We start from the raw sequence: 11516 nt of genomic DNA, 5'->3' as shown, positions 1-11516 counted from the left end.
GCCCAAATCGCAATTAGTTCAATATTTCTTTGAGAGCTTATCAGACAATTATAAAGGCATGGTTGATGCTTCCATGGGTAGCTTTTACATTGATAGGCATGAGGATGACGTGTGGCGTCTTTATGAGAGCATGGGTGAAAATTCTTTGCATCGTACTTTATCTTTGAAGAATGGTAGAAATTCTAGTGGTAAGAAGAGTGTTGGCTTACACCAAGTCGATCACTCCAATGAAATTACCGCCGAAATGAAATCATTATCTCAAAGGTTTGATCAATTTTTGATCAACCAAAACTCGGCGAATCAAGTATCTTCCTTCCCTAACCATTCTCATCATGCATCTAATGAGACATGTATGACTTGTTCAAGTGTTTTACATTCTACTTCCAATTGTCCCCATGGACATGTGCAAAGTGAGCATCATGAACAAGTAAATGCTATTTTTGCTAATCAAGGGAACAATCCTTATGGAAATCATTACAATCCTAGTTGGAGGAATCACCCGAATTTCTCTTAGAAAAACCAAGAGTAGGGCTCAAACCCTTCCCAAGGCGGTTTTCAAGGAAAATACATTCCACCTCCATTACAAGGCCAAGGTTCCCAAGGTTTTAGATCATCATATCAATCACAAAGAAACCAATTTTCAAATTCTTATTTTCCTAATCAACCATCATATTCCCAAGGAAATGTTAGAAGTCCCGCTTTTGAAGAGAAAGTTTTAACTGTTTTGGGCACTTTGGAGGCAAACACACAATTGTTTCATTCTCACTCTCAATCCATTGCTAAGCTAGAAACCCAAGTAGGGCAAATAGCTAGCACTTTAAATGCTAGAGAGAAGGGAAAAATGCATTTGAATGCCCCACAAAAGCAACAATGTGTTGTGGAGGCTCATTTCTCGTCGGAAGGTCATACAGTAGAGCATGTTAATGCGGTGACTACCTTGAGAAGTGGAAAGATTATGGACAACCAAGTGGGTATGTCCAATGAAGAGAGTAATCCAGTGCAACCACGAGTTGACACCCGTCCCGTTTCATATCATATTCCTCCTTCATTGCATGTGCATGACCATATAAATGAGAATGTGTTGAAAAGTGATTTGACAAGTGATTTTAAAAAGAAAGATGTGCAAAATGATTTGAAAACTTCTGGTGTTGAAGAGACTTCAAAGAAAAATTCTGAAAAGGTTTTTGAACCAAAAGCTCCATTTCCGGATGCCTTAAAAGAATCCATTTCAAATGACAAGCAAGAGGCCAAAATCAATGAAATCATGGACGTGTTTAGGCAAGTGAAAGTTAATCTTCCACTTTTGAATGCAATCAAACAAATTCCGGCTTATGCCAAATTCTTGAAGGACTTGTGCATCCAAAAGCGGAAGAACAAAAGCCAAGCACCTAGAAAAGTGGTCTTAACCGAGCAAGTGAGCTCAATTTTGCAACACAACACTCTCCCCAAGTTTAAGGACCCCGGTTCACCTACTACTTCATGCATCATTGGTGATCATATCATTAATCGGGCTCTTCTTGACCTTGCTGACCGATCAATCAAAAAGCCTAGGGATATCATTGAGGATGTATTGATTAAAATTGATAAATTCTTCTTTCCTGTTGATTTCGTTGTCATTGACACGAAACCGATCCCAAATCCTAAGAGTCAAATTCCTGTTATCCTTGACCGTCCTTTCTTGGCAACCGCGAATGCCAACATCAATTGTAGGACGAGGATAATGAAGATCTCTTTTGGCCACATGAAGGTAAAGTTAAATATTTTTAATCCAACCCCCAATTCATTTGACAAGCATGAAGAGATTAATGTTGTAGATAAATGTCATGACCTTAAAAGTGAAGGAATTGAGTTTTTGTGTGAGACCAAGTTTCAAAAAGTCCATCTTCAACCTTGAAACCAAAGAAAGTTGTTTCAAAATCCTGTTTTGAAAGGGCATGGAAGCCCAAAGATTGCATTGACCAAGGACCGAAAACATCTTTTGAGCTTAATCCAACAAGTTCCTTAAAGAACCATTTGTTGGGTGGAGTTCAAAGCACTTATCACTCCATTGAGGAGGGGATGCACTATAAGATGTTTGATCCGGGCTAATAGAGCCCAACGTCTTGCTAGAGACGTTAAAGACTAGCACGACATTTCGTAGGGTGTCAAAACCTTATTCCTCCCTCATTTCTATCTTTAATTTCATTTCTTGTGAAGTCTAGATACTTGTTTTTGGTTCATATGCATTGCTAGAAACTGTAATCAGGATTGCATGTACTTTTATGTTGAAATTGAACATTTTGCATAAGTTCGATCGATCTCAAAGGAGAGTTCAATCGATCGAACTTCTACCTGCATCCAACACTTAGAAAAATTTTCAACCTGCATCCACCTACATCCAAATCACCTCTCTGTCCCATCGTTCGAACTTATTCTCAAATCAATCATAAGTCCTTAGATCGATCCAAACCTCAAGTTCGATCGATCTTGAGTTCTAACACTTAGACAAATTTTTGAACCCAAAAACCTGCATATTTTTGCTCTCTGTCAGATCGATCGAACATTTTGTTCAGATCGATCTCTGTTCTTCATCTCACTATCTTTGACTTTGTTTGACTTTTTAATTTTCAAAAATCCAAAAATATTTTTATTTTATTTTATTTTATTTTATTTTCCAAAAATCCCAAAAAGATTTTATTTTATTTTATTTTTAAAAAAAATCCAAAAAACTTTTATTTTCATTTTTAATTTTTAGTTTTTAATTTTAAAAATATATATATATATTTTTCAGTTCGATCGATCTGAGGTCTCAGTTCGATCGATCGAACTGGTTCGGGAAAGTTTTTAAAAATGAAACCGAGGGTTTCAAGATCGATTTCAAAGATCGATCTAACACTCTTCCAAACCCTATTCCTCGTCACCGCTGCACCCATCTTCTCCATCTCCGGCGAGACCTCCGGCGAGCTTCACCTCATCCCGAATCACTCTCTCTCCTCTTGGATCTCGGATCTTCATCACTTCTTCGCACCTCATCCATTTTCTCTCATTTTTGGTAAGATCCGAATCCCTTTTGTGCTTTCAAGCTTAGATTTGATGTAGGCATGCTTTAAATGTTAGATCCATGCTCTTTTAATGTTAAAAATCACCATTGATGAAGTTTGAAGCTTTATGTATATATGTGTATATATATATTTTGTTAGATTTTGTATTTTTGATTGTATTTTGGGAGTATGGGCCTCGTTAGGTGAATAGATTAATGATATGATTGTGTTGATGGGCCCACGACCTAGTTCATGAAGGCCCCGTGTCATCCACGTCATAGATCTGTGACTGTCCACATTCTTCGTAGAGTTCGATCGATTGAACATATTTCTTAGATCGATCTAGTAAGATCGATCGAACTTAGTTTCTCAATTTCTCAGATCGATCGAGTGAGATCGATCTCACAATTTTTGTGATCGATCGAACTTCACAGATTTCATACACATATTACATGCATCTTATCTTATGTTCATGCTATCTCATTCATGCCCAATGCCTGTGATTTTTCATATTAGATGCATTTTACACTTATACTGCTTAGCATGTTCACATCCTATCACTTGTATAGATTCATGTCATATATGTTTTGTCTATCTTATTTGACATGCATGTTTCTATTTTGTGCTTTCAATTCTTTATTCTGGTACTGACTTCCCTTGTAAGTTTTAAATTATTTTTCAGGCCATGACTAAGCGCAAGACTGTAGCCTACGGACACTATCACCACCGGGGCAGACACACTTTCGATGATGAGGCCGGTCCTTCTCATGCACAGGACCCTATACAGAAGGATCCAGCAGAGCCCTCATATGCACAGGAGGAGCCATTAGAGCCTACTTCACTAGCTCAGTCACCTTCTCATGCGGCTGAGGCTGAGCATTCTCTATCTCCTTCTCAGGCTCAGGCTGAGTTTACACCATCTCCCTCTCCTTCACCAGCTCAGCCAGCCCAGGAGCTTGACAGGCCTGCATCCAGATATTCACAGATGTCAGTGGCCCATGAGTCAGTTTTTGACATACATTATTTCTCCAGATCGGTGCTGACCTGATCCGCTTATGATGACATTATCCGGAGGGGCCTTGCAGCTATTCTTGCGCCAGTTACTAGCCCTGTGTATCCGAGGCTCGTACGGGTGTTCTTCCAAAACCTCCGGCCATCCCCGTGTACCATTGCAGAGATGATTACCACTATTGATGGCCACTAGATCTCTATTACTGTGGACACACTATCCCGATCATGCCATTGTCCACATCGATGCCCTCCGGAGCTGCAGGAGACATATCCCAGGCTACACAGGCCTTCATTTGCAGATATGGCAGTTCTTCTCACAGGTCATTATGCCGATGGCGAGACCTTCGCCACCCACATGTATCTTCCAGATGACCTGTGGTTCATTGACTCTGTCTTGTTCTGCAACATATATATGGCCGGGCACAAGATTCAAAGGCGAGAAGATTATCTGACAACCTTATACGCATTCTATACAGGGCACTAGGTGTCTATCCCCGCGCTCATCTAGAGCGTGATGAGGCAGCTCTATGATAACTACATTAGCAAGGAACGGCCCAAAAGGGCCAAGTTCCTTCCATTTGGCCACCTCATCACCCAGATCCTACTTGATCAGGGATATTATTTCCAGCCACGGGAGCGCCCAGAGAAAGGTACCTGCAACTTCCGAAAGAAGGATTGTTGGGACAAGAGCTATAATGCTATTATTGCCCGATTACAGGAGGACGTCGCACAGGAGGCAGAGGATTTAAAGGCTGAGGAGGCAGCAGTAACAGTAGACCTGGCAGCGGATGACGCACCAGTTGATCCGATTGCCGAGCGCATGCACATTGATTTAGAGCGACCTGCAGATGACGCAGAGCAGCACTCTCTAGCTGGGTCGCCAGTACACGAGGAGGAGCAAACTCAGGACTCTCATTCTTCAGATTCTTATGTACCTGAGGCTCCCAGTCAGACCCCCGGCTTTGGAGAGCGCCTTCAGGCTCTTGAGGATGCAGTGGTTGCTATGCAAGCTGATGTTATCGCCCTCAGAGCTGATACTGTTGCCCACAGAGCTGATTTTGCTGCACTCCGCACGGATATCACGACTATGTTTCGAGATTTATCTAGGGATGTCCGCGGAGCACTCCCTGCCCGTCCTGCCTCGTCCACCTGAGATTCTCAGTTTCTTCTATCTTTTCATACTACATCTCTGTCATTCATTCTTCATTTTTGTCACTGTATATTATTTTTACAACCGGGTCTATTGGCTTTGACATTTTTATGTCCCTGTACTCTATTTTCTTTATATATGCTTTCTTTATGGAAGTCATTTTTTTTTATATTCTCATATCTGTCTGTTTGACTCCATCAGGTGCATCACAGTGACTTCAGTGAGAGAGAGTGCTGCCCAATTTTCAGGACCACCCTTATACCTCTCTCTATTTTCAGTTGCTATCCCATTTACACTTGCATGACCAATGTACACTGTATTATCCCTTTTGTTATCTGATGAGTTTATCCGAGTGCCGAATTTCAAGACCATAGTTAATCCCAAGTTTAGGGGGGCTATGCCACCCACTTTGGATACTTCAGTCCCAGCCATTCTTTGCCTTAATTGCACTGGTATACTCTTTCCTTTTGTTCTCTTTGCACATTGAGGACACTGTGCCAGTTAAGTTTTGGGGTAATGGTGTTTTGCAGTGTTTGTTTTTAAATTCAAAATTTTGAGCATGTCTTGTGTATTTGAGAGATTTTCTATGATTGGTCCATGTTAGCTATGATTTTGATCTTTTGAGGACTATATTGCTTAAAATTTAAAAATTGCGTAACTTGAGAGTTCAATACTCCTTATATGCCTTGTGGATGCCATTTAGGAGTAAATTTTTCGAAAAATTGATATCTTGCTTACACTTGTGGTCCACATCATCTTGATTTTGTGATTGTTTTGAGATTCACTCTAGGATTCTACACTAGCACAGGCGCACACTAGCATTCATTTGTGGGGTACATGCTTTGTTGATTATTGAATTGGTTATATCCCAATTGAGCTAGTAGTGCATTAAAAGCTTTCATTCTTGATAAAGGTGGATAACAACCCCTTTTCACTAAGTAGCCGGGATTCTAGCCTCATTAAGCACTGAACTTCTCGTGCCGAAAGGTGGAGGGCCCAAACTCTAGGTTAGTAATTGAACTTGCTTACCAAAAAAAAAAGTTGTAAAAGTAATAAAAAGTGAGGACTTCTCCCAAATGGTAAGAAGTGGGAAATGATTAGATGGAGGTTGTCTTGATTTATAGCCTAGTTGATTTGAGCTTGTAAGTCCGTAGGGGTGTTTGAACGCCTAATGCCCTAAAGCCGTCTGGTTTGGGAGTTATTGACCTAATGCTCGACCTCATGAATCGCTAGAAAGCTTAACAGATCAACACATTGCACCATGCTTCCATCTTTGATCCTATTAAAATAAAATAAAATAAATAAATCGAGTGAAAAGAATAAGCGCACCTAGATGAATGAAATTTTAATAAAAGGTCCATTTTTTGTTTTGATGATCGGTACTAGATTTGTGTGCTAGTTTGAGGGTAAGGATGTGATTAATTCTTTAGTTGGCTTAGATAGCAACATATTTGATGCCGGTCCACTCAAAAAGGATTTTAGAGTTGTTTTGATTTGCATGATCATTGTCTTGATGTGTGTAGGACCATACTTGTTTGCTTGATGTTGAAATTTTAGGAGATTGCTTGGAAATGGTTGAAAAATTGCATACTGGAGGTAGTTTTCTCCCAATGCTTATTTGCATTATTGGTACCTCTTTTGTGAGAATGAGCTTAATGTTTGTGGGTATCATTTCTGGAAACCCTCACGAGACTTCACTCATCCACTAGGGGTAATCTAGGGGTTTAAAAGGCTTGTTGCATATGCTAAGTGCAATCATGTTCCCTACGAAAGTGGCGTTATCCATTTATTGCTTTCTAATTCATAGTTGTATAGTTGTTCATTTCATTCATTTACTTTCTAGTTCATTACTAGGGACTAACAATATTTAAGTTTAGGGGTGTGATGAGCGCTGAAAAGTGCATATTTAAACCCCTTAAGTTTAGGTATTATAGAACCTTTATCTACTTTATTTTACCGTTTTATATTGATTTCGTGTTATTTCCATTTTCAGATACTTATCCCCAAAATAAGCTAACTCAGCCAAATAAGAGCATAATTGAAGCAATTCTGGGATTAATCAAAGAAATGAGCAAAGTAGAGCAAAAGGAAGCAAAGGGTGGAATTTCAGCAACTTCGATCGATCTCAAAAAAAGTTCAATCGATCCAACTTTCATCGATCTCAGCACGTTAAGATAGATCTGAGCCATATTTGTCCCTATTCAAAGATCTCAAAAGTTCAATCGATCCAACTTCTTTCTTCGATCGATCGAAAATTCTTGTCCTTATCCAAATGATTGATCTTATCCAGTTGTACCACCCTACCAACCACTTTTGTCCTTTTCCCAAAAATATCTTCAAAATATCTCAAATTTGTTTTTATCCAAAAAGGCACCGCCATTGAGGATCGATCCAACTTCAGTTCAATAGATCTCAGCCATGTTCGATCAATCCAAGTCCAAGGTTCGATCGATCGAACTTCCTCCAGTGCGAAAAAGTTTAATTTCCAGCTCACAAAAGTTGTCCTTTATCCAATCATTGGGGAATATTTGCTGTATAACCCCAGCTCATTTTAGGTGTCATTTGACCTACCTATATAAGGATTAAGATTACTTTTTGTAAAAAGAAAGAACATAGAACATAGAGGATCATATTGTGTATCATATCATACTTAGAGAACTTTTAACGTGGAAGCAAAGAAGAGGAGGAGGCTAGAGACACCATTGGAGACTCTTCATCAACCAAGGAGCAAATTTCTTCCATGGAGCTTGCCCTTGAGGGTTAGAGGACATCATCCATGAGTGGCTAGACATCCTCTTGGGGCTAGAGTTAGCCCTAAGCATGCTTTCTACTTCTTGATTTATGTATTTTTGAGGGGATTTGTATTGTGATTCATGTCTTGACATTTTTATATATATAGAGCTTGTTTTTTCAATGATTTATATGGTTTAATACTTCCAATTAATCATTTCATTCTATCCATATTTCTATGTATATGCTAGAATAGATGTTCATGTATTTGTCTCTATTTCTTGTGTTATTAATGCATGTCTATGTGTGTTGATGCTATAGAAGTAGAGATTGTCAAGGCATAGTGCTTAATGTCATGTTCTTGTGGTTTATTTGATGGTTCATACTCATTGATTGATGGATGGTGCATCTCCCTTAGTTTAATTAGTTTAATTTCATGTCATTAGCTTAGTTGTAGTGTAGTTGTTAAATGGGAGGACAATCCATGCTTGTTATTGATGTTCCATACTTATGAAAAGCAAGTAACATATATCTCTAACCTTGTGATGTGTTTGGATTGTGAGCTTAAAGAAAGGATTAATGGCTTAATTTGATATGTTGTGCTATCCACCATGTTACTTAGACAATATATATTTAATTTGTCATCCATACTTGTTGAAACAACCACACACACACACTTTATTGCAATGCATGTTCTTCCCCTCATTAATCATTCATTAAAGATGTAGAAAAGCTATGCTTAGTGGTGATCTCTAAACCCCAAGATCTCTCTCTATCTTTTATTCTCTCTATTGCATTATTACTTACTTTAGTTTAATTTGCATCTAGTTTAATTCAACCAACCAACCACTATTTTGATCACTCGACTTATTAACCCTAATTTTGATTCCTCAAGCTAGTACGACAACTCAATCCCTTGGGACGATCCCTTCTCACTCATACTACATAGTATAGGTGTTAAGCGGTTTATAAATTTACATTATGGTGCCCACTTGACACTAATTTCCAAACTCAAAGTTTTGTGCATTGTTTTGTGCACACGCTCGGGAAGACCCCATGGTTTGGAGTGCGGAAGCGTGAGTTTGCAAGTATGATTTGCCAGTTGACCGCCGCCGCCAAGGATGGGGTTAATGGTGCCATCCCCGGCAGTGACTACGATAAACTGATAGATTGTTTATTAGAGATCGAAAGGCTCTGAGACCATATCAGATATAAATGAGAGAGAATAACTTTGTATTGTATTGATATGCAAGAGATGTATACAGGAAAGACTTACATAGGAGGGATTATGTGTGATGAATAAGTAAACCCTATATGTATATGGTAACTATATATATGGTAATCCTATATAAGATTAGAATATATTATACAATATAGTAATAATATATTCTACAATATATTCTAACAGCATTGAACATAAAAATAATAAACTTTTAATGAAATTTAAGGTTAAAAATTCTAAGAGGTTATACACATTTTGTAGTTCACTTTTAATGACATTTTTTAAGGTTGAAAATCCCAAAGGTTATCAACCATTAAAAAAATGAAATGAAAATCAAGTAACTAATGTCTACTAATACTTTTTAATGAAATTAGATTTAATTTAAAGTGAAAAAAAAAAAAAAATACCTCGGTTAGAGATTTCAAGTATCAAAATAAAAATAATACAGTTTTAATAAAATTTAAAATTGAAAATTCCAAGGGTACCATTTCACTTTTAATCAGATTAAATAGATATGTTTCATCACCTTAGTAAGGGCCGAAAAACTATTTAGATTCAGGGTAACTCACAAGACACACCTTGTGACAATGAGCCATCACATAATTTAAGAAATATCTATTAAAAAACTTTGTGAACAATGAACAGACAATTTAAAAATACTATTAGTAATATTTTTAAACAAAAATTGTACTATTTTTTTTTCCTTTTACATTTTTTTTTTTTCTTTTTATTTGTTTGGAATAATGTGAATTAGGCTCTAGAATTTTTAGGGAGAAACTTTTTGGGAAGGAACGGATTCCTTTTTAAATAGTGAGAATATTATTATTTTTTTATTTGCTTTACTTTTCTGTTCTTTTTATTTTATTTGTGAGAGTTAAATATTGTGATTTAATTAATGAGATGTCATTACACTTTTCATAGATTTAGATATATAAGAACAATATTTAAAGAGACATAATCATTATACCTAATGGCAAAAAACTAAAGAGATTTAAAATAAGAAAAAATGTTTATGTTAATAAAATTTCTAAATTTAAAATAAGAAAAACAGTACATTTTTTCCTTTCCCTTTTACGTTTACTTTTTCTGTTTGTTTGTTTTTTTTATTTTTTAAAAAATAATAATAATAATTAAAAAAAAAAAAAAAAAAATTGTTGGTACCATTTTTTTTCCTTTTACAATTATTTTTTTTTTCCCCTTTTTGGAATAACGGGTTTGCTTTTAAATAGTTGGAATATTATATTTTTTTTTCCCTTCTAAGTTTTTTTCTTTTTCTATACGGAAGAATATGAAGAATAAAAAGTATAATTAATTTGATTTAAAAATACTTTTAATATAATCTATACTATTACTGAGACATGAGTTATTATGCTTTAATGAACTTTTTTTTATGAGGAAAAAAAAAATGTTAAGAATTCTCAACACTTTTAGAATAGTATAGATATAGATATAGATATAGATATATATATGTGTGTGTGCGCGTAAATCACACTACTTTAAATTTAAATTTTCATTAACAATATGTGCAATTCAGACGATTTTAAATTTAAATTTTCATTAACATATAGGGTATCAGCCCACCATATGCAATTGCAAGTGCTGCAGCAGTTGGGGTCTTCTTGATTTGGCAATACAACTACAAGTTCCACATACATTTTCAGGAAACAAAACAAATTGCTAGGCTCGCCTTCAAGGATTTGACCTAGTTTATTAGGAATGGGCGCCTTCACGCGATCAAAGCAGCAATACATGGCTCTTATAAAGCCATGTCAACCAAAAAGGGTCACAAGAATGCAGTTGAGAGGGGAGGGAAGCTAAGACTCTTATTATGACACTTTCTATAATTCATCTCACCACCTTCGAAAATTAGGCTTGCAAGCTCACTTCGAAGGCCTAATTGACAGATTATACAGAGTCTTGTGATTGGGATTGCTATACATTACTCGAATCAGTAGCTCTATTTAGGTCAAATTTTAAAAACTATATGCTAAGAAGATTTTTGTGAACTTAGCAGCACATACCACTAAATTAATGTAAGGATTTAAACAAAAACTAAAAAGAGCAGCACCAAGTTCCTAGAACAGCCAAGCCAAGCCAAGCCAAGAATAAGAACACAAAACAACACACCCCCACCCCAACCCGGCCCCCCCCCCCCCCCCCCCCCCCCCCCCCTTTTTCTTTTGATAAGTAGAATAAGAACACAAGCTCGACTTCTAATTCAACCATTTTGAACAAATAATACCAAATCTACACCTCTAACACCCTCAATTAGTAAGAATAACCACTAAATTACAGTCTCAATGGTTTCTCTACTAATGAATACTTATGGAGGCCTGACCACCAACTTGTTACTTACCAACTGCAGCCTACAACACCACAAAAA

This window comes from Cornus florida, unplaced genomic scaffold (assembly GCF_030987335.1).
Source record: "Cornus florida cultivar Cherokee Brave unplaced genomic scaffold, ASM3098733v1 CherokeeBrave_3.0.0_Hap2_Chr08, whole genome shotgun sequence".
NCBI classification, from domain to species: Eukaryota; Viridiplantae; Streptophyta; class Magnoliopsida; order Cornales; family Cornaceae; genus Cornus; species Cornus florida.
This window is presented reverse-complemented; position numbering follows the sequence as displayed.